This window comes from Acinonyx jubatus, chromosome B1, assembly GCF_027475565.1.
Source record: "Acinonyx jubatus isolate Ajub_Pintada_27869175 chromosome B1, VMU_Ajub_asm_v1.0, whole genome shotgun sequence".
NCBI classification, from domain to species: Eukaryota; Metazoa; Chordata; class Mammalia; order Carnivora; family Felidae; genus Acinonyx; species Acinonyx jubatus.
The window spans coordinates 90,037,829-90,061,390 of NC_069382.1; the positions used below are offsets into that span (position 1 = coordinate 90,037,829).

Consider the following 23,562-nt stretch of genomic DNA (forward strand, 5'->3'; position numbering starts at 1 on the left):
TAAATATGTCCAACTTTATAAGCTTGATCAATTTTTATCACATTTTCTTTGATTTTGTCTTTTTCTACCCTCAAAACATCATTTTAACATTTAACTTGCCAACTAATGTGCATATTTGCATAAACCTATACTTAACATTTATTCTATAGGTCCCTAGACAAAAATCTAGGTTAGCTTAAAAGGTCAAAAATGTAAGATTTGTAAATGTTACAATAGTAATCCTGATAGTTCACAGGAATGATATATTAGACTACAGTAATTGTGCTATAGACAGGAAATGTCCCCTCCCTGAAAGTAATAAAATAAGTCGGTGTTTAGCCGCTTTGATAATAGGAATTTAAGCCACTAAAATATGTTTTGTGGTATCAAGAAAACCTAATCTTTCTTTTAAAATCATTCTTAGTTTCACATTGATGTTGTCTGTTACAGGAAGCTATGCTTCCATTGCCTCTCGATGAGAATATTTGTGTATGCTTTAAGTAATTTTAAATAAGACATCCTCTTAAAAAAAGTGATAGTTTATACTAAATTAATAAGAAAAGTGATTTTTTTTTCCATATAGAAGTATGGAGATGAACCAATGTCATACTTCCTACATCTATGATTTTTAAAATTTGGGTTTATAGCTTTTTTTTAGATATTTATTTCTGAAATTTTACTTTTGATTCATATATTGTATTATACATTTTGGCTTATATATTAATAATTTATGTACTATATTTAATTTTAATATTGATTACTAAATGCTTAGTTGCATTTATTTTTCCTATTTCTGCTTCTGCCAATGATGAATTTGAATTCTAAACTGAATATTGTATGAAAACCAACTAAATGAAAGTGCTAAAGGTGAATGTATCCACATGGTCTCTGGTGGGGAGTATTCATTCATTCAGAAGAGGAAAGGGATGCTATACGAAGGAAATTCCTTATGTGTATGTGTGTGTTTGTGTGTGTGTCTGTTGATCTGGGACCAAGTGCAGTTGGAGATGTGAGAAAGTAGTCAGAGGCAAAGCTGGAAAGAACAGTCTTTCTGGTTGAGGGAACCTGAAAACTGAAGGTAGAAAAACTATGGTTTCTGGAAGAACCTGTTAGCATCCTGTAGGAAAAAAAAAAAAAAAAAGATCCAGGGAAAGGATAGTTACATTTTGTCTAGTAAAATTTCTGACTGACTCCTGGGCCAAGTATAAACACAAAAGAATGAAACCATGTGAGGCATTATAGCTCAATAAACAGAGTTTATAGGAGAAGGTCCACCAAGATAATTGTTACTGAAACAAAAGAAATACACACATTGAAAAAATAACAAAATAAAAATCTCCACACTTCATAATATTCAGGATAAAATTCCAAACTTCTCACACATTACAAGAATTGTTAAGATGAAATTTATTTTGAAAAGAAAAGAAAACAACTGAGATCAAGCTTAACATGGCCCAGATGTTGGTACTGGCCATCAAGGATTTTAAAGGGGCTATTATACTTTTCCTCACTGGAGCCAAACAAAATATATTTGCAATGATGGTAAAGATCAGAGGTATCATTAGAGAAAAAGAGATAATAAAATGAACCAAATGCAAATTCTAGAACTTAAAATCACAAATTCCAAAATTAAAAAACAAAATGTATTAGATTTAATAACTACAAGGATTGATAGAGAAATTAGTAAATGAAATAGAAGACATGCCAGTAGAAATCATCCAATGAAAAATGAAATGACTAGACATTCAGGAACCTGTTGAATAACATGAAAAAGTTGATATATATGTAACTGTAATTGTAATATGTAATCTAGAAGGGGAGGAGAAAGAGAATGCTAAAGAAAAATGTTTGAAACAAGAAGGTACCAAAATATCCAAAACTTGGTGGATGAAATACAATGAACATCAAACTGAAAAACATTAGGAAAAAATGCTATGCTGCAGCACAATATAATCAGATGTTAGAAGCCAGGAATACAAAGTAAGCCTTGAAAGTAATAGGAGAAAAACACATTAAATACTGGTAGCAATGATCTAATTAACAGCTGACTTCTCAGCAGAAACAATAGAGACCAAAACCAAAATCAAAACCAAGAGTTGAAGAACTCTCTTAACTTGCTAAAAGAAAAAAAAAATCCTGTAAATCTAAAATTTTGAAACTAGTGAAAATACCCTTTCAGAATAATGGCTAAATAAAGGCATTTTCAAACGAAAGAAAACAGAATTTTTGCCAGCCAACCTGTATATCAAGAAAAGAGAAAAGAAATTCTCCAGAAAGAAGGGAATTGATGCCAAATGAAAACCTGAATCTTTGGAAAAAGATGAAGTGAATCAAAGTTGGTAAGCATTAAGGTAAAGGCAAATTACTTTTTTGTCTTTAATTGCTTTATAATTCATGTAACTTATCAAAGCAAAATAATATATTGTCTTCTGCAGTGCATGTTGCATGAAGCAGTGATACGTATACCTATAGTTTAAAGGTTGAGGTTGTGATACAAGCATTTATGGTGACAGTATTTCTCTTTGTATTTCTTTGTATGTATGGTGACAGTATTTCTTTCATGGGTGGCCCTTCCCTCCCTAGTTAGAACTATTGCTCCTTCTCTTCTAGATAGCAACAGCTGGTCCTTCACAAACTTCCATATCCTCCTCTGGCTTATTTGCCAATTGCAATGGTTAGATTCTGTTATAACCACTGGAATATGCTAAAGTCTGTTAAGAGCGAAAAGAAATTTTACACCTTAGAGGTGCTACAGAAATTAACTAACATGTACCAGTAGGAGTTTAAGATGTATTCTTGGGGGTTGAATAAGAGTATGATTGATTCAAGGGGCTACATATAAGGTTGGTGATAACTAAGAAATTTTGTTACTTGGGAGTCCTTTCTCAGGTTATATAAATTAACTTCCTGTCAAGGACACTGAGGTATAGGATATACTCCTTGTTAGGGTAGCTCTTAGAATGCAATACTTCATGCTGAGTGATGTGACTGGCAATTGCTTTGACAGACAATAAAGGAAGGGTAGGGAAGCTGAGGAAAATGGACATATTGGAATTTCCAATTATAAGGGAAGAATGGAAGAGCAGGAGATTAAAATTGGTTGCCTTGATAAGAAGTCACCATCTCTTGCTCAATTCCTAGACCCAACCCAGTTTTCTGATTTGGAACCCATTGACTGAAATGGTTGCAGGGTCCCTAGAATTATTCACTGTAGTATACACTGTAATGTTTCCCCAGTATTATATCCTGTATTGTTTCCCCAGTTCTTCTCCCAAAGTACTAGTGGTCATTTATCTAGGTGAATACACACCAGGAAAAAGAAATATCCAAACATTTTGGTCACTAAAGGGCACAAATACTAGTTGACATTAAAACTAGGAGAACTGAAGTATCCTCATGGCTCTACTTTTAGGGGGAGGGCTTGTTGAGGCCATGTAATAAATGGAGTCTTGGCTAGAGTTCAGCTTACAGTAGCATCACTGTGTTTGCAAACCCACCCAGGGGTCATTTCCCTAGTCTCTGAATCTATCATTGGGATTGTGTAACAACCACGTTGGGTCCTTTACCTGCTGGATAAAAGCTAATGTGGAGAGGAGGAGAGGCTGGATGACTCAGTCTGTTGAGCATTAGACTCAGGCTCAGGTCATGATCTCATGGCTCAGGAGTTCAACCCCCACATCAGAGTTTTTGCTGTCAGTGAGGAGCATGCTTTAGATACTCTGCCCCCTCTCTCTCTACCCCTTCCCTGCTCACACTCTTTCTCTCAAGAATAAATATACATTAATTTTTTTTAAGCTAACATGCAGGGAAAAGACAAATGGAAGCCTCTGATATTGCCCTTCTGTTCAAGATGGTAAATAATGTAAACATTTAATAAAACATTAATTATGTATTTATAAACATATATCTCCCAGGATGAGGAGAATGGTAGAACTGATCTCTGCCATCTCCTGAATGGAGCCAAAGGATGCAGGGTTGACGATCCCTACATGTTTACATTTAAAATTCCACTACACACACACACACACACACACACACACACACACAAAACAATGAATTTTAGAGAATACTGTAGACTGTTAAAGCAGATTAATATGTCCCCAGTACATTATATGCAGTTGCTCATTTCTTTAATGTGTTTATTCTTTTCTATTCATAAGAAAAAATAGAACCAGAGAGAATTAGCATTAGAACTAATAATAATATTATTTACAGTTTGCCCTATATGGCCAGACTGGTTGGTGTGGGGTCTAGAAGGAAGAGGGTGGTAAGAATGAAGACAAGGAGATGTGGGCTAAAGGCATGTAGACAGATATTTATATGAACCAGAAAGTATCCATCATGAAAGAGGCACTAAACATCCAAAATGACTTGCACAGCTGACCCTGGTCTTCCTTGGTTATTAGCCACCACAGGGCAAGACAATGGACATATAAATGGCCTTGCCACATTGCAAAGTTGGAATCTACGTATGTAGTGAACTACATAGACTTTCACTTACCAAGGTTTGCCTATGTAGCTTACCTACCTACTTACCTTTCCAGATACTGGTGCCTTAGAATGTCCAACTTGCCAGTAACAGAGACCTGCACTGAGTCCTGAAACACCAACAAGCCCATTGGTGGCAAACTGCTAAATTGGGACCCTTTCATCCTATACCGTCAGTGAATTTTCCTCACAAGGAAAGATACATACTCTGGGTATAAATTTTCTAGTCTATGTGCAGAACCTCAGCAAGTACCAACATACTGATGCTGACAAAAGACCTGATCTACAGGTATGAAATCCCACATAATATAGCACCCAGTGAGGACCAAATTCATAGATAAGGAGGTGTGGAATTGGTCCCATGACCATGCGCTCTGCAGAATAATCAACCTTATTGAACACTGGAATAGCCTAGTAAGGGCACAGCTAAAGCAACAATTTAGAAGAAATGCTCTGAGAGAATGTGCATCATTCTCCAGTGTGTAGTATATATAAAAATCAGAGACCTCTATATGGAGCTGTTTCCCCAAAGGAAGAATACATTGGATTAAGTACTAATCAGTGGAAACAAGAGTGGCCCCAGATGCATCCCTCCCACTGAACCATGGAGGACTTTTTGCTTCTTGACCCAAAACTCAGGGGTTGGCTATTTTATTCCGCAAAGAGGTCACACTCTTTAAGGGAATGCCATAAGGATTTCTTTGAACTCAAATATATCACCACTGCAGGAACGTTTGGACTTCTAGTTTTCCAGAAACAGCAGGTGAAAAATAATCACCATCTTAGGGAGAATAATTGGCCCTGATCAAAAGACGACGATTGTACTGTTTTTTTGTAAACGGCAACTAAGAGAAATATAAAACACAAGTTACCTATTTGGATGCCCCTTGGTTTACCTTTCCCTGTTTATAATGGTAAATAAATGGGCATGTACGATAACCAGGCCCAAGAAAGCAGTATGATAACCAAAGGGAACGGGGATCTGAGTCATGCTTTCTAGGAGGCTACAAAGACCTGCCAGCATGATAGATAAAGATGAAGAGGTACCAGAATTCATTAGGAACTAGAGAATGAGGTTTTTGCTGTCACCTCAAGAGTGAGTAGTATAGGGGCTGTAATTTATTCTACAAACTTCACTTTGCTCAGCTTCTCCTCAGGGAGAGAGACTCACAGGGTCTATGGAAGAGCTTCTCACAGAACCTGAATGAATTACTTGTATCTTTTTCATGAAAACTATAGACTCTGATACCCATGGAGTGTTCTACTCAGATCTCTTTCAAGAGAAACTTGATGTGAAGAGTATCCTTGACCGATGGTCTTGGCTCCATCGGTGTTCACTCAGGGACCACTCAAAGACAAGGCACAGCCAGGGTACCAGTCCTGGCCCATTCCTAACACAGGATTACTTTGGTGGGGAAACCCATTGCTATGACTGAAGCTTTCTCAGAACCATGCTGTGTCAGAGGGTCTTCCTATCCCATTCTTTCTCTTTTTTCTCTTTTCACAGCTGTCAAATTTGCACTGTGGTCTGGAGATTTCCCCAGCCGATTTCTGTCCCCTCCTTATCTTTTATCCTTCACAGACAATTCCATAGCAAATCCTTTGGGCAACAAATCCCATCTTGGTGTTTGGTTTTAGGAGGACCGAAACTGATATAATCCATATAATTGAAATGCTTTCTGGCCATACTGTTTGAGAAAATACAAAACACAAATGACCGATATTCGAAATGAAAGTGGACGTCACTACAGATCATAAAGACTTCAAAAGGATAGTAATAGAATATTTTGTGTGTTTTTCCAAGAAAGAGGGAAGTTTACTAATTAAAAAAAATCTGACTTTTGACTCAGGCAGTCCTACAGGTGGCAAAGAGATGGTAATAATTCCTAGCACAAAGGGATTAATGAATTGGATCTTAAATAAAGATAATATAATTTTGCTATTTCCATATGAACATATTTGGAATGTTTTTTTAAAAAAATAGGAAGTGTGAAAATATAATATTTCAAAATAATTTTTGAAAAGAGCCATGTCATCTTAATAACTTCATTTCTTTTTTAAAGTTATCTTTAATGAAAAAAGGAATCACTCAGAAATGTTTTCAAAATCTCTGTTAACCCCATGTGATTTGTCATTTTTCAAATTGTACTTAATCTCAAAACCCTCCACTCTGGCATCATGGGTGTAGGGTAAGAAAAATAAATTAATATTGGAAATTAAATAATAATCAGAGAACTTAGTAACTGAGATTACCTCTTCAATTATGATTAGGAATAAAATCAGATGTTAAATTGCTTAGTGATCTTTCTAAAAGCAGGATATATGGGTTTGGCCAAATTTCTATGAATTAGAGGATTTTTTTTTCTTAATATGGAAGAAGTGCCTCCATAGGTGATTTAATGAAATAATGTATCTTTTTTTATGAGTGCCAGAAAAGTGATTTGAGCAGGAGTATGTCCATATTTGTAAGAATGTCCATATATTTCCTTGATTCAGTAAAGTAATATTGAGAAATAGGGAAAGTGATTACTATTATGGTTGAATAAACACTTGAATATAGACAAACATTTATTTAAATATTTATAGAAGTTTAATTTTTGCAATTTCAAGTCCTCCAAAATTTCTGCCTAGATTCATCTTTGTTTAAGAAAAAAAATATCTCTTTAAACGTTAGATTTAGAAATGCATATTAGATTCTTGTGCTTTTAAAACATTACTATTTCTCCTCTACTAGGTTCTTGCCCCAGGCAAAAACCAACGCCTAACACAAATATTGAAAAAGAAGAAGAAAAAAAGAAACCTCAAGAGACACAATAAGATATCTTAGGATTTTAACAATCAAAAAGGCAAAGGTCATATGGGTTATTTGAAAACTCCTTTGAGGGAAAAATTGATCCATTCCTTTAATGTTCTCCACAACAAGGATTAATTCTCTTTGAGTACTTTAAATAATATAAGGGAAAACCCATTAAGGAAAGGAGACTCAATTCACTGCTCTGACCCCCTGATCCATCTGAGAACTTTCAAAACCAATCCCAGACTAATATATTCTCTATTGATTTTGATTTTTATATTATCTTAAACCCAGAGAGAATTTATTTCCTTCTAAAAATATAGTTTAAAATGATCAAATAATACTCTATACCCAAAGTTGCTACCAAGAAACACTCCAAACACTAGCAAAAAGTTCAAAGTAGAGGCAGGATGCATACAGTAGGGGATAAGAGGAATATAAATGGAAATTTTACCAATTCACTAGTCATAATTTATTATTTCAAGGTGATGCATATTAAACAAGTTAGACTTTAATAAATTTACAAATAATAATAAAACATCTGGTTTTATAACATTATAGTTTATATGTAACATAATATAAATATATATCATATATTGATAAAGCACTTTGTAGCTTGCAAATGACATTATCAAATTTAATCCACACAGCAATGATGTGATTAGGCTTTGCTGTTAAATTGCACTTAATAGTTTGTAAAAGCAGTCTGTGGGCGAGCGGGAAACCTCGGGGGTTACCACTGGGAGGCAGGGCTGGGGCAGTGGGCCAGCCTCCTTATGGCTCTGTTGAGCCCCCTCTGGACTCGGGTATTGGAGGCATTGACAATGACTGGCAGCCGCCAGCCTTGCAAAGGTGTGTTCTAGGTCATTGGTTTCTAAGTGCTCAGTTGGATTCATTGGACTGGGCAATAAAGGGGAAAAATGACAAAAATCCCATGAAATGACTATCCTACTCATTATTTATGATGTGTTCCCTGATGCATGCAAAGAGCTTTAAGATGCAGGTGAGCAGGTAGTGTCTTCCCCAGCAGATGTAGCTGAAAGAATTGACAGAATTTTTACAATGTTGCTTATGAGTGTCAATGCAATAGAAGATTATTCTGGAGCAAATGAAACTCTAAAAAAAGTGAAGAAAGGTTCACTTTCAATAGATTGCGGTACTATCGATGCCACAGTTTCAAGAGAATTGGCCAAAGAAGTTGAGAAAATGGGAGCAGTTTTCATGGATGTCCCTGTTCCTGGTACTGTGGGAGCTGCTCTGTCTGGAAACCTATTTTTGGTGGGAGAAGTCAAAGATGAATTTGCTGCTGCAAAGAGTTGCTGCGGTGCATGGACTCCAATATGGAGTACTGTGGAGCTGTTGGGACTGGGCAGGCTGCAAAGATCTGCAACAACATGATCGCTATTAGTATGATTTCAACTGATGAAGCTATGAAACTTGGAATCAGGTTAGGGCTTGACCCAAGACTGCTGGTTAAAATCCTAAATATGAGCTTATGATGGTGCTGGTCAGGCAACATAATCGTCTACCTGGGATGATGGATGGAGTTCCGTCTGCCAATAAGTATCAGGGTGGATTTGGAGCAACACTCCTAGCTAAGGATCTGGGGTTAGCACAAGACTGCCACCAGCACTAAGAGCCCCATCCTTCTGGGTAGTCAAACCCATCCAATCTAGAGGATGATGTGTGCCAAGCGTTACTCAAGAAAAGACTATTCAGACCTTTCTAGTTTCTATCAGAGGAGACCTTCTGAGTTTGCCCTTTGGCTGTGGGTACTGTTGGCAACGAAACTCTATCTTGGACCCTCCTGATAGCTCACTCCACAAGTGAATGCGTTTAGTCAAAGGTCACCTGTCTGCCTTTGATTATCCAGGTCTCAGTAAACCCTAGAATTTTTCACCCATTTTTAACTGCTTGTTCTTTTTTATCTATTTTAGCAAACGTGTATTATCTGATTTTTTTTGTTCTGCAAGCCGCTGATGGTCTCTGTTAACAAGCTGACTGACCTTTTTCAAAAGTTTGATCCCTGAGCATCTTCAACTAAATCGTGGCATGCTTTAATCAGGATGTTATTTACCTCACTTTACAAATAAGAGCAAATATTTTTTTAACAGGATGAAATCTATCTTTTTAAAATTTATTTAAGTTTATTCATTTATTTTGAGAGACAGACAGAACCAGCAGGGAGGGACAGAAGAGAGAAGGGGACAGAGGATCTGAAATGGGCTGTGTGTTGACAGCAGAGAGCCCAATGTGGGGCTTGAACTCATGAACCATGAGATCATGACCTGAGCCGACATCTAACCTTAAATGACCCAGGAGTCCCCAGGATGAAACCGATCTAAAAGAAAGTGGTGTGAAGAAAGGAGTCAGAAAAAGGGGAAGTATAGTGAATTAAAACCTATGCTCCTCAGGAAATTTGTCCTATCGACCAAGTGGTGGTATTCTTGCATTATAGGATATCTTCAATATCATTCATCTTGTAGCATGTTAACATTATTCCATTCTTTTTTATTGCTAACCAATATCTAATTCTATTAATGTATATTATGTTTATTCATCAATTGATGGGCATTGGTTTTTACTTTTTGACTATCAAAAATAACCCTGCTATCATATCTGTGAATAAGTGTTTGAGTGAACATATGTTTTTAGCTGATTCAATGTTTTCAATGTTTCTCGATGTGTTTGTCAGATTTTGATATCAGAGTAGTGCTGAACTTATAAAAATTAGTTAAGAAGTATTTTTCTTCTTCTGTTTTTGGAAATAGATGGTGTGGAATTGGTATTATATCTTCCTTAAATGGTAGAATTCACTAATGAAACTGTGCAAAATTAGAATTTTCTGTGTTGGAATATTTTAAACTATGAATTCAGTTTTGGTTGATTATGTCAAGCAATTGGTTATAGAGTTGTTAGTGTTTCTTTCTTATCTTCTTAACATCCCTGGGATCTGTAGGGAAATCCCCTGTTTGATTCCTGACATGAATAATTTGTGTTTTCTCTCTTTTTTTAATAAGTCTATCTAGAGGTATTTCAATTTATCAATTATTTTGAACAGCTAATTTTGGTTCTATTATTTTTCCTCTATTTTTTTTCCTCCTCAATCCCATTGATTTCTTTTCTTACTGTCTTCTTGTTTTTCATTTAATGTCTTTTTTTTTCTAGTTTCTTAAGGTGGAAGCTTAAATGATGGATTTGATACCTTTTTTCTTCTCTAAAATAAGCATTTAATGCCATACAGTAGTCCCTTCTTATCCACAGGGGGACATATTCCAAGACTTTCAGTGGAGGCCTTAAGCTATGGATAGTACCAAATCCTATTATTTGCTGTTTGTTTCTTTTTCCCTATAAATACATACCGATCAAAGTTTCATTTATAAATAAGTCACAGTACTCTGAGTTTCCTGGATCTGTGGTTTGTTTTCTACTATTAACATTGGAAAATTCTCAGCCATTTTACCTTAAATATATTGTTTGTTTGTTTCTTCTCTATCTGGTATTCCCATTTTGCATATGCTATACCCTTTGAAATTGTCCAACATTTTTTGGATATTCTGTTACACATCCCCCCTTTTTTCATTATTTCTTTTTTCTTTCCTTCTTAATTTGGAATGTTTTCATTAACATATATTCAACCTTAATTACTCTTTCCTTCACTCTTTCCAGTCTCTTCACAATCCCACAAAAAGCATTCTTCATTTATGTTACAATATTTTTATTTCTACCATTTCTTTTTTATTCTTTCTTAGAGTCGCTTATACTACCTGTCTCTTTTTTTTCCATGTTTTCCACTTTTTACATTAGAATCCTTAGCATATTACTCAGAGTTATTTTAAATCCCCAGCTGACAATTTCAAATTCCTTGTCACATCTGAATCTGTTGCTTGCTTTGTCTATTCAGATTGTGATTTTTGCCTTCAGCATGCCTTGTGAGTTTTGTTGAAAGCTGGTCATAATGTATCAGGTGAGAGAACTGAGGTAAATAGGCCCTATTGATGAAATGTGGGGAAAAGAGGAAGCATTCTAGAATTCTGAGCAGGACTCAGCCCAATAGTGAGCCTGTGCTCCTGGGCTGTGTGCTTCACAAATGCTTCTCAGCTTTATTTAGACTTAAGTAAGAACAGAGGATGAGTGATGGCTAGAATTAGATATTTCCATTATTCTAAGGTTGGTTAGGTAAAATGGTTTCTGGGCAATTACAAAATGGTTAGTTTTCATTTGGCTATGCCAGAGCAAGAAAGAAGCTTTCTCTTAGCTTCATCTTGAGAATCTGGTAAGACTGCTTGAGGTAAAACTCACAAAAATGTGAGGCATCCCCTAAGGCTCAGCCTCTAGGAACTTTAATCTCTCAAACTACTATATGGCTAGTCTCCAGCAGTTAGTTAACCTTTGAATGTTTCTTTCAGTTCTGGTTCTAGAAATGTTTTCTATTCCTGGTAAGTTACGATTCTCTGTATCTGCCTGTCCCTCCAGTTTTGGGGACAGCCATTTGTTTTGTGGTGGCAATCTTCTGATGGAACTAAGAGTCATTGATTTCAGTTTGTTCCCTATTCTTCTGGTGAGAACAAGAGTGAAGACTTCGGCTCTTCACATGTCAGGCCTGAGACTGATTCTATACTTTAACAAAAAAAATGTTACCAATGCCTGCATGATGCAATGTGGAGAGTTCTTTCTTTGTTAGCAATTTGCAGGTGATTCACATAGTTGAGTAACCAAAAGCTGTGTGTTTAAGGCCACCAGAGAGTTTCCTTGTTTTACGATGAATCTCAATATTGTACAGAGTGTACATTTGTTTCTAGTCAGTACAGAACATCAACTGCAAATTTCTCAGGATTCTCTTTCTTCACACAAAAATAGTGTGTCTTTATGTTTTTTAATTATTCTCAGCTCCTTCGTTACTCTGGGATATGAGTGCCAGAGTCTATTCACATACCATTTTTAATCAATTCTTTTCCTATAAATAAGGGGGTTTTACCTTTACCTTTGGGTTAACTCTGATATGAAATTCCAGGTGACCAATCAATTTCATCCTATACCCGGCTTGACCATCATTTGACTTGATGGGTCTCCATCATACACTTGGACTTTTAGATATGCTGAGTTTGTGTTTTAGGGTTCTTTCCTTTTTTTTAGAGGAAAATTTTAAAAAGAGGCAAAAGTCTTCTTTCTCTAAAGTTCTACACCAGCATAAATATTATTTCTTAGTTTAGACTCACAAGTATCAAGACTCTTGTTACTGCATGGCCATCTCTGTATCAACTATATATTACAGTATTATTGTATTATGATGAACATAGGCTGATATAACTACAAAAGGTAAGTCCAGACATCTGTGTGTAGGAGAGAAAATATTAATTGAAAATGAAGTCGTTTCAGTGGTAAATACGAAATTAGGGGCCTTCTGAGACATGATAACTATCTTTAGTCCAGAGAGAAAAGAAAAAAAACAAAACACCTATGATCTCTAAAATAAAAGATAAGTGAGATGTGATTCAAAACCTGTATATACATATATATATATCTTTATTTTTCTTCAATATTATATATATATATATATATACATATATATATATCTTTATTTTTCTGCAATATTTAAACTTATTTGGAAAGTTCTAGTATGTTTCATATGTGCTAAACAACTTAAATGAGCCAGGATTTGGATGTTGGTTTGCCCAGAGCACTGTTGAACATGTTTATGCATCTCTGAATGCCACATTTGATGTCAGTGGCAAGGGAACGTGTAATTCTGTGCCATAGAATGAAGGTCACTTGATCAGTTGCCTTCTTCTTCTCACTCACATCCTCCGAACGGCACCTTACAGCATGGAACATTTGACAGCCCAGACACTTTCCCAAACTAAAAAACAAAACAAAACAACAAAATAAAGCAAAGCAAAACAAAACAAAACAAAACAAAACAACAAAAACTTGTAATACTTCACAAAACATGGTTCACAAATCGTTTTTGTTCATATCATATGGATGGTTTTAAAAATGCCCATTTCCACATCCTACTTAAGATATATTGCATAAGAGTCTTTGGTCTTTGAGAAACTGCATTTGAAAAAGTTCTAATTTAGAATGAATCCTAAACTACTTTTTCTTCTAAGAACAATGTCAAGTTTAGGGATAATTCTACAGCAGTCATCCTCCCTCGATATTGAGTATTATTCTTTCATGGATAATACTGTGGAATGTTTTGGTACAACCTCTTGCCTTAACAAAATTATCTTTAGTATATTTACATTATTTATGAACTATTGTGGAATATTTTTAAAAATTTCACAGGAGGATGATATATGTAACTTTAGGTATTTTTTCCCCATCTAGAACAACTTGTCTACATGGTAAGCAATCTATGCTTATTTTTAACTCTGAAGTAGAAGCTTTTAATTCTTTAATGCATGAGCTAAATCTATGAAATCAGTTCCTTCTTTAAGATGTATTGCAGTTCATAAATCTAAATAGTATGAACTTTGTTAAGATTTACACATACTCTAAGTTATTATTCCATCATATTAAATGCTTGGATAATTAAGTATTTATTTGGGGGACAAGGAAGAGAAGATTTAGTTGGAGAGAAGGAAATAGGGCAACTCCATTATAACTTGATAAAAAATGTATTTTATTAAGAAAGATGCATACTAATAGATATTTTGGGTGGTTATTTTTGTTCTTATGACACTATGCCAAACTCTATCATATGTAGGTTGACTCTCATTTACCTATAGATGTGGTATGTATAGATGATGGTAATTGTCTGGGTCCCCATCATTATAAGTTAGCAGTAAAAGGAGCTGAGGAAATAAATACCATAACAAGAAAACTTAAGTGAATTAATCATGTATAATATTCTGCAATATCAGGTTGTAAATTACATCAGCACACTTCTAGCCCACATGTGAACCAATATCAATGATCTTGACAGCTTTTATATTGTTTGCTGGAAATATACTGGAATATTGAATGACTAAACGCCTACAGATCAGGTGACGAATCTAGTGACCTCTGGAATTTTATGAATGCTTTAATTCGGTGAGGATGTGTCCTCCAGTTATCTTCTTTTGCTAAGACACAATGCTGTTGTCATTTTTTTTAATATGGAGGGGAGAGAAGATATGAATTCAATGGAAATGGACTGACAAACATGTACAAACTTCTGAGCAGGCTTCCATAGGTAAATAATTCATTACATGTAGAAATACAGAATTTATTTATTTATTTATTTATTTATTTCTTTATTTATTATCTTTTAAAGTTTATTTATTTATTTTGAGAGAGACAGCACAGGAGGGGCAGAGACTTGGAGAGAGTCCCAAGCAGGTTCCATGAAGTCAGCACAGAGCCCGATGGTGGGGCTCAAACTAATGAACCATGAGGTGGTGCCCTGAGCCAAAGTCAAGAGCCAGACGCTTAAATGACTGAGCCACCCAGGCACCCCCAGAATTTATTTTTTGCACACTTAATACCCATATACTTTCCTCAGAGCATATGTCTTTGCAACATATACCTAGATGGAAATATAGCGAACATTTTTCTATGAGAAGTAGACTTATCTGTATGTTGACCTTTTTTCTCCATGGTATTTCAAGGGAAGGTCAGTGGTCTTCAGCCAAGGACACAGGAGAAGCAGAAAACGGCTTGAGCAGCATGGGATAGGTAAGCTATGTAAGTTTAATCATTCCACTGGTAACACTTGACACATACATATATAAAAATATGATGAACTGAGGGCCACGAGGGTGGCTCAGTCATTTAAGCATCAGACTCTTGAATTTGGCTCTGATTGTGATCTCCTGTTTGGTGACATCAAGTCCCGTGTCAGGCTCTACACTGAGAGCACTGGAGCCTGCTCTCTTCCTGTCCCTTACCCACTTATGTCTGTGCCCTCTCTCTCTCTCCCTCTTTCTCAAAATAAATAAATAAACATTAAATCTGTTCAAACATCTATGTTTTCCATAGTCTAGTTCCAAATGAATATGATATTATTTTTATTGTATAGAATTAAATGATATTTTTGATATTTAACTTGGATAGAATGTATTCTGTAATGAAATAATAAAAGTATAAGAAATACATGCTTATATCAGTGAGTAAAACCCTCATTCTGAGGTATTTAAAGTAAAAAATTAAAGGTAAAATTTTACTGACAAAGAGGTAACATATCTCTCATTCTTATTTGTTCTCAACTTAATATCTATCAGTTCATATGATTATGTTGATTTGAATTTTTATTTCAGTGCTGTATTGAAAGTCATTGGATAGTGGTGCCTGGGTGGCTCAGTTGGTTAAGCATCCGACTTCGGCTCAGCTCATGATCTCACCGTCCGTGAGTTCAAGCCTCTCGTCCAGCAATGTGCTGACAGCTCAGAGCTTGGAGCCTGCTTCAAATTCTATGTCTCCTCCTCTCTCTTCCCCTCCCATGCTCATGCTCTGTTCTCTCTGCCTCTCAGTAATAAATAAATGTTAAAACAATTTTTAAAAAAAGAAAGTCATTGGATATATTATATCCATATATATACATATATATAAATAATATCCAAAATATTATATATTTTTATAATACTTTAAAAATTGATAATGGAATTTAGAATTGTTAATAAGTAAATCAGCTGGCAACTTACTTTCTTCTTTTCCAAATACATAAAATCTTAATGAATAGAACCTGGTTCCTGAATGTCTTTCAGTTGCTTTTAGCCTTGCCACTTCCTTATCTGATAAATTATCCTATTTAAATAAGTGTTCATTGAATTAAGTTAAAATATACCTTGTTCTATATTTTAAAAGTCTTCACAAGTACGGCTTCCTGGTAACTGCTTAAGATTTCTTTTGGAAAATTGAAAAGACTCAGCTTGTTCCTGCTTAGAAAAGGTTTGCTAAAAAATATAATTCAAAAGAGGCGTTCTAATAGTTCATTGATATTGATACAGCTTGTGCTTCAGCAATACTGCATAGAAATGAAATTAAAATCATAAAAGCAGAAAAACACATGCAGATGCGTTATGAACGGCAACGTACAGGAAGCAGAGCAATCCACAATCAACTTTCATTACCTTCTCATTTTTCTCTTTTATGCACAATCAACAGTGCTTTCCTTTTCTTTTATTTATTCTGCCATTTATTTCAATGTTAACCCAAATCTCCCTTGAGTACTTTCCCCTTACTTTTTATTTCATATTCTCAATTCTTCTGAAGTTATTTACAATTATGAAAGTATATGAAGCAGTCTTTCCGGCACATTTTTTTTTGTTTGTTTGTTTGTTTGGACTGTTATATATGAAGAAAATGGAGGCTTTTTTTCTGTGTGTGTGTATGTGTGTGTGTGTGTGTGTGTGTGTGTGTGTTTTAATAAATATCTTGGATCTAGCAACTGAATCAAAACTATATGCAATTTTACATTAATGGATATGGAGGGTTAGAACAGAGAAACAAGGCACGAATACACAATTTATATAAAGTGTAATAGGAGATATATGAACTGAGTAATGTAGTCACAGCAGTGCCTAGAATATTGCCTAAAAGGAAGAAGGTGCTTTGTTAATATGTGTTACAAAGTTAAGTTAGGAACTAGTTCTTAGATGTTTCCTTTTAGTAAGATATTTTATTATAATTAACATACATAAAATGATTATATCCTTATCCCGTTTCCTCTTTTGAATGATCCATGTGCATTTGAAAAGAAGTTGTATTGTCATCCAAATGCAGAGTCATAATGCATCCATAGAATTTACCTTATTGATCATATCCTTTATATATTAAAAGACTATAAACTATTACAATTTAACAACTTGATTTATCTTAGGCTAAGATTGATATATTGAATTAACATATTTTTATTGTTCTTCTGTTAACTTCTTGTCAATTTTATCAGTGGTGCTTTTTGAAGATGGTGATTGTCTTGTGGTTCATGGATATTTATCCATGCCATATCCTCACTTTGGAAATTGTGCTAATATATTATGAAGGGTCTTTTGTCTTGATTTTGTTGCGGAGAATTTTACCTGTTTAGGTACCGATACCTATTTCATTTTCAGGTCCAGATCCCTATTTCATTTTGGATTGTATTCATCTGGTATACCTTTTTGTCTTTCCTTCATTTTAGTATCTTTTTTATTTTAGGTATATACCTTCTAGAAACATACACAAGGATTTTCCTTTGCAAGTCATTCTGAAATTATTTGTCTTTGAAAAGAGAAAAAATCCCATTTACATTTGGGGGCAGAATCTTTTATTCAGTCTCATATCTGCCATCACTTTATTTCATTATTCTTTGTGTCACACTTAATGTGATATTTGTCATATACTGGTCTATTTCTATTGACATTTTTTGTCTGTTTTGTTTTGGTAGTTTGGAAACTTTACAATTTTTTTTTCTAGTGGTCACCTTTTTCCCAAATTGCCTGGAGACAATTCTTCATGGAGTTTCTGCAAGTCTGCATAAGCTTTTGTTAACTACTTCTTCAGGACATTTGTATTGCAAACAGCCTTGGAAGACTGAGATAGTGACTATCTCCAGGAAAGAGAACATATTTGTTTTCTGAGCAAGAAAATACAGATGATGTCTCCAGCTACGGCCAAGTTTAGGCAAATTTTCTACCAGCCCACGTTAAAAGATGTAAGCTTCCTAAATTTGGGGCTCATCAGCTGTGACACGAACGTACTGTAAGAGCAACATCCACCTGTTCCCTTCTCAACATCACCCCCTTGGGACCTGGCAGTAGGGAAGTGAAGGGAATGAGAATAGTGTCCTATTCTCTCCGTCAGGGGTGGCTTGTCTACTGCTAGCTCCTATGAAACTGGCAGCCTGACTTGTTAGCTTGCAGGTAGGATAAAATTTCACGTGTACGTAGTTTTTGACGTTAATACACATATTTCCTTTCATCTACCTTTACATTACTTCCGTTCAGATGGCCATCTCCTAAATGTCTTTTGCCTGCTATCTATTAGCCATAGGCAATCATAAGCTGCTTCTACTTTCTTCTTTTTCTTTTCTGTTTTTCTCTAGTTTATATCATTACTTTTTTGTCAAAGCAAATGACATTTTATAACAGTCTTCCATCTTTAGCCCCCTCCTGTATTAGTAATAAATTTATAAGCAGACCTGTTCAACTCTCACCAAGTGTACTTTTGCCCAAATGTGACTAAGTAAGCCCATATAAAGTTGATGAAGAACAAATGGGGAACATAACTAAAGCCACATGTAGCCTGAGGATGATTTGGGGGACTTTCTGAAATAAGAATATTGGCAAATGTGCCATGGAATTCTTTAAACTGATGAGACTGGAAAGCAGATTATAAACTAATATATTTTTTAAGTTTATTTTAGTTTTTGAGAGAGAGAGAGGGAGAAAGAGAGAAAACAGAGAAAGGGCAGACAGAGGGAGACACAGAATCTGAAGTAGGCTCCAGGCTCTGAGCTGTCAGCACAGAGCCTGACATGGAGCTGGAACCCATGAACCCTGAGATCATGACCTGAGCCGAAGTCGGATGCTTAACCGACTAAGCCACCCAGGTGCCCCTAAAGTAATATTTTTTATTTAAGTCAAGACGGAGTACAATGTCCTTCTTTTCTACCACTTATATCCCTGAATCACAGCTTGTCTCGAGTCATAGAACAATGATGATATACCTAAAGAGTCAGAGGTTTAAAAACTGAATCTTTCATGGCTGCGGATCCAAAATAAGTTTAAGAAGCTAGCACTGTAGATGAGGGCAAGACCATAAGGTATGTTACAAGTTTTTTCATGCTGTCATTCAATTTCTTCCTAATACTTGCATTGTTACGTGAAATGTATGGTGTCCTCATAATTTTAAATTTGAATTAAAAGGTATCCTGTAATATCTTTATGTTTAAAGAATCACATTCTAAAAAGTATAAATGTGTACTTAAATAAGAAAACTGATTCCACTTTTTGAAGTTATATAGAATGTTATTTATTAATCCTGGCAATGTTTATTCTATCCCTTTTTCTTTTCTCTCCAACTACTCTGTCTTCTTTTGACAGATTAGAGGGAACCCAATTATAAGACAGAGGGCTTTATTCTTTGATGGGATAAGTATGATTATGGAGAAAATGAACTGTAGTAAAAGGTACTTCTTTTAAATAAGGCCGTGAAGATTACCAAGACTGTGTGGATGATTGGCCATTCTACACTGTAGCAGAATGAATGAAATATAAACTATACTTCCTGGAAAACAGAAACTATACTTGCTTTCTTTAGCCAACAACAAACATCTCTGAAATTAGAACGTTTGAAATTCAACCATATATGTTTCCATTTGATTTGCCACTTTGTTTTTCTTTTTTAAATTTTTCTTTATTTATTTTGAGAGAGGCAGAGACAGCATGAGGGGAAGGGGCAGAGAGAGGGGGAGAGAGAGAATCCCAAGTAGGCTCCACACCTGCCCAAAGTGGGTTTGGAACTCAGGAACTGGGAGCTCATGACCTGAGCCGAAATCAAGAGTTGGATGATTAGCCTACTGAACCACCCAGGCGACCCTGATTTGCCACCTTAAACCTACAAAAAATAAATCATTGTGTTTTATTTACCTAATTTATTAACTTCACTACTGAGCAAGGAAATGGGAATCTGTACATACTCAGGATCTATTTGTTCATCGCCACAGACTGAAACACTGTGACTTTTAGTCACACTTGAGAGTGCTTGCTCAGGGCCCAAGCTTGCTGTTTCCCTTTAATAGAGAAGGAGGTGTCATTCATCATTATGTGAGGTGGAGCTGGGGTCAAAAGATTTCCAAATAAATCCCGAATGGCAGTCAATTAGTCATTACTTTCACAGCTTGTCCATACATCTCTTGTTAAGTGAATGTTTATACACTTACCCTCCCTAAAGGCCTACCAATAACTTTATGAAACATGGTGACATAGAGCTGTGACACAGCCCTGTTACAAACTCTGTCTCCAATGGCAGTTAATCACAGGATGCCATGAGCTCAACAAAACCTCAGCACAATACGGTGAAGATCTGCTGTGATTGTTTCCGCTGTAAATCTTGTGAATGTCTTTTACTTTACCAAACAAACTATTAATAAATTCAACTTGCAGTAAGGAAAACACATATGAAATAGTGTATTTCATGATGGCTTTTGAGTAGTGTCTTAAATCAGACTCTGAAGTAGTAATTACTATTTTTTTTAAAATCTTACATTTGCGAGTAGAATATCATGTTTGCCCACTGTTTATTAGAAGCCCAGCATTACATAAATGTCAGCCATCTGATACCAGAAACAAACATTGTTAGAACTCCCAAAGCATCAGAGAAATAAGGAGTAAGTATATAACTTTCTTCTGCTATTAAGTAGCAATTATTCCAATCTCTCTGGAACAGAGTAAGAATGGATTCCTGGCTGTGGCTACAAACTAAAACCAATTAATTATTTCACTTCTTTTGGTGTTAATTTTACTGTACTGAAAATATGCATTTTCATAAATAACAGTTATACACTTTGGAGAAGTTACTTTAATATATTTTATGTTACCTGAATGAAGTTCAAGAAAATACGTAGTCACTTTCAAAAACTTACACCTCATTTTGTAGTAAAGAAAGTAAAATAAATTCGACTCAGATATTTCTAAAAATTCTACAGGGAAATAATTACATTAATCACTGTAAATGCTAAATGCAAGCAGGTGTCACTCTATAATATAAATAAAGTACTGTTATAGTTATCGTAATAGCCTATGCCACACATCCTAGGATAAATATTTTGTAGTAGGTAGTGACAACCATGATAAAAGGATCAGATAATATTCATAAGGGACATGTCACAGAAAAAGAAAGAAAAAACAAACTAAAGTTTCAGCCGAATTGATTTGCTTCTCTTTGTCTTTCTCTGTTTCCTTTTCTATTTTTAGGAATATTTGGAAGCATATTTGTTTTTGTCTAGAGATGTGAATCATTTGGATTTCACATCTCTGTGCTGAGTTTGATGGCTTCTTAATAGTTCACAAGTACATATAAACCTAATACATAATTCACAAAATAAAAGCAATCAGTAGTTTAATGGCATATGTTATTGGAATTGACAAGCTTTGGTTTTGCCTGTATAGAACTAAATACACGATTCTCATCATTCTCTTTCTTGAACCCTTGAATTCTTGTTTTTATAAATATGAATGAAATTACTGCTCACTAATTTACTCTTGAAATAAAAGAACTTGCAGGAAAGGAGAACCAGCCACTGCACAGGTTGACTTCCAATGCATTCAAAATGACTACATTTAAGGACTGCCAGATAGATCACTCTGTATCTACATGTATGGAAGCATTCTTCAATTAGATCAATGCTAATTTTGTCACCAGATATAATTTTGATGCAAAGGTTAGTATTGTCGTTGAAACAGGAATACTATGTTATGTAATTTATTTCTAAGAAATTTATTTTTTTAATTTATTTATTTTGAGAGAGAGAGCACATGAGCAGGGAAGGGGCACAGAGAGAGAGAAGCCCAAGCAGACTCCTTGTTGACAGCACAGAGCCCAGTGAGGGGCTCGATCTCACGAGCCATGAGATCAGGACCTGAGGCAAAACCAAGAGTTGGACACTTACCCGACTGAGTCACTCAGGCACCCCTATTCTGAATAAATTTATCAAACTTAGTACAATATACCAGTTTAATAAATGTCTAGTAAAAATAGGAGAATTATGTTTGTACCAGTTGTGGTTCTGTTGTTTCTGAAAATGTATCCAAATAATATAAGTGGAAAGACTCACTGTAGAAATTCTTCATTTAATGTATTATATTATGTATTATTACTTTGAAGTGATTTGAGGATTGTTTCCACCTGTTTATGAGCTTATGTACAGCATCATATATGTTTTCAAAGTTAATACTTTCAATCTTTTATTTATTTTTTTGTTATGTTATTGTTTTGATCACAAACATTTATGGATATGTGTATAAATTAATGCTTATTTCCAAGTTAGTGCTAAAACAAATATTTTAAATAGCTTTTCTTGTGTGTGTAGAAAGTGTAAGAAAGCAAAAATCTAGGTAATATATATATAGATACAAATGGAAATGTGAGGAATATAGACATCATATCACTCACATCTCAACTTCTTTTAATGCTAGCCTTCACTTACTTAAAAATGCATATGAGAAAGCTATAAACATGAGGGAATGTATTATCTGCTAATTTTTTATTATTGTGGTTGGAATGACAAATAGTAAAGTTATTTTCCTCGGAGATAATTTGTGCAAAATGTATCATTAAAGAAATCTCCTTTAGAACAATGAACTATTTAAAAAGATTCTGCTCATTCATACATTTTTATTTAAAGAATTTCTCCTTGGATTATACCAGAATATGAAAAATTGACAAATTAAAAAATATCTTTTAGAATGTGGTATAGTCATTATTAAGGTCATATATATATATATATATATATATATAATCATCAGTAAGGTCATTAGTAATGTCATACATAGAGTCATTAGTAAGGCTATATGTGTATATATATATATATATATATATATATATATATACACACATATATATATATACACATATATATGTGTGTGTGTGTGTGTATTTTTAGATTAATTAGGCCTTGTGGTACTGTTTCTCAGAGAAATTTAGTTTTATGTGTTTTTTTCTTACAAAATAATATTTCTGGAAATGATTAAACTAAACCGTTAAAATATGTTCACTGATAGCTTAGTCAGCTTAAATAATATGAATAATATATTTTTATCTGCTATACTTATTTTGTAATGGGACTAAATATTTACATACCATAATTGGGTTTCCTATGCAACTAAGGAAGAATCATGGTAGAAACCATTAGTTATCCCCTAATCTTTTCTTACTTTCTATTATAAAAACAAAATTTAACTGGATACACTGCTATTCAGCATAAGGACAACTACTTTCCTTGCAGCTAGATATACTCCCATGAGTAAATTCTGACAAAACAGATACAAACATAAGTGTTTTACAGAAGCTTTCTTGAACACTTCTTTAGATTATACATCTGATGATGTCACTTTCACATCTTTTTGTTTCTCCTTCATCTACCTGAGGACACAGCTTCCACCTTGAACCAAGAGAATGAGACTAGACTGGTGAATTTGAAGGAGTCTGGATCCATAAAAAAGTTTGTGGATCACACTTGGATTTGTGCCTCTGAAGTTTACATGAGGGAAATAAATTTCTATCTTTGGTATGCCTCTCTTATTTTAGATTTTTCTATTACCCATAGCCAAATCCTATGTAATACAGGAAAGAAAGGGCCAGGTTATAAATACACTTGGAAGAGTGAGGAGACATCT

General features: G+C 34.8%; 1 pseudogene; it reads left to right on the forward strand.

Moving 5' to 3' along the window:
• Window positions 1-1,428: 1,428 nt before the first annotated feature.
• On the forward strand, window positions 1,429-9,072 carry LOC106973389 (3-hydroxyisobutyrate dehydrogenase, mitochondrial-like; annotated as a pseudogene).
• The last annotated feature ends 14,490 nt before the right edge of the window (window positions 9,073-23,562 follow it).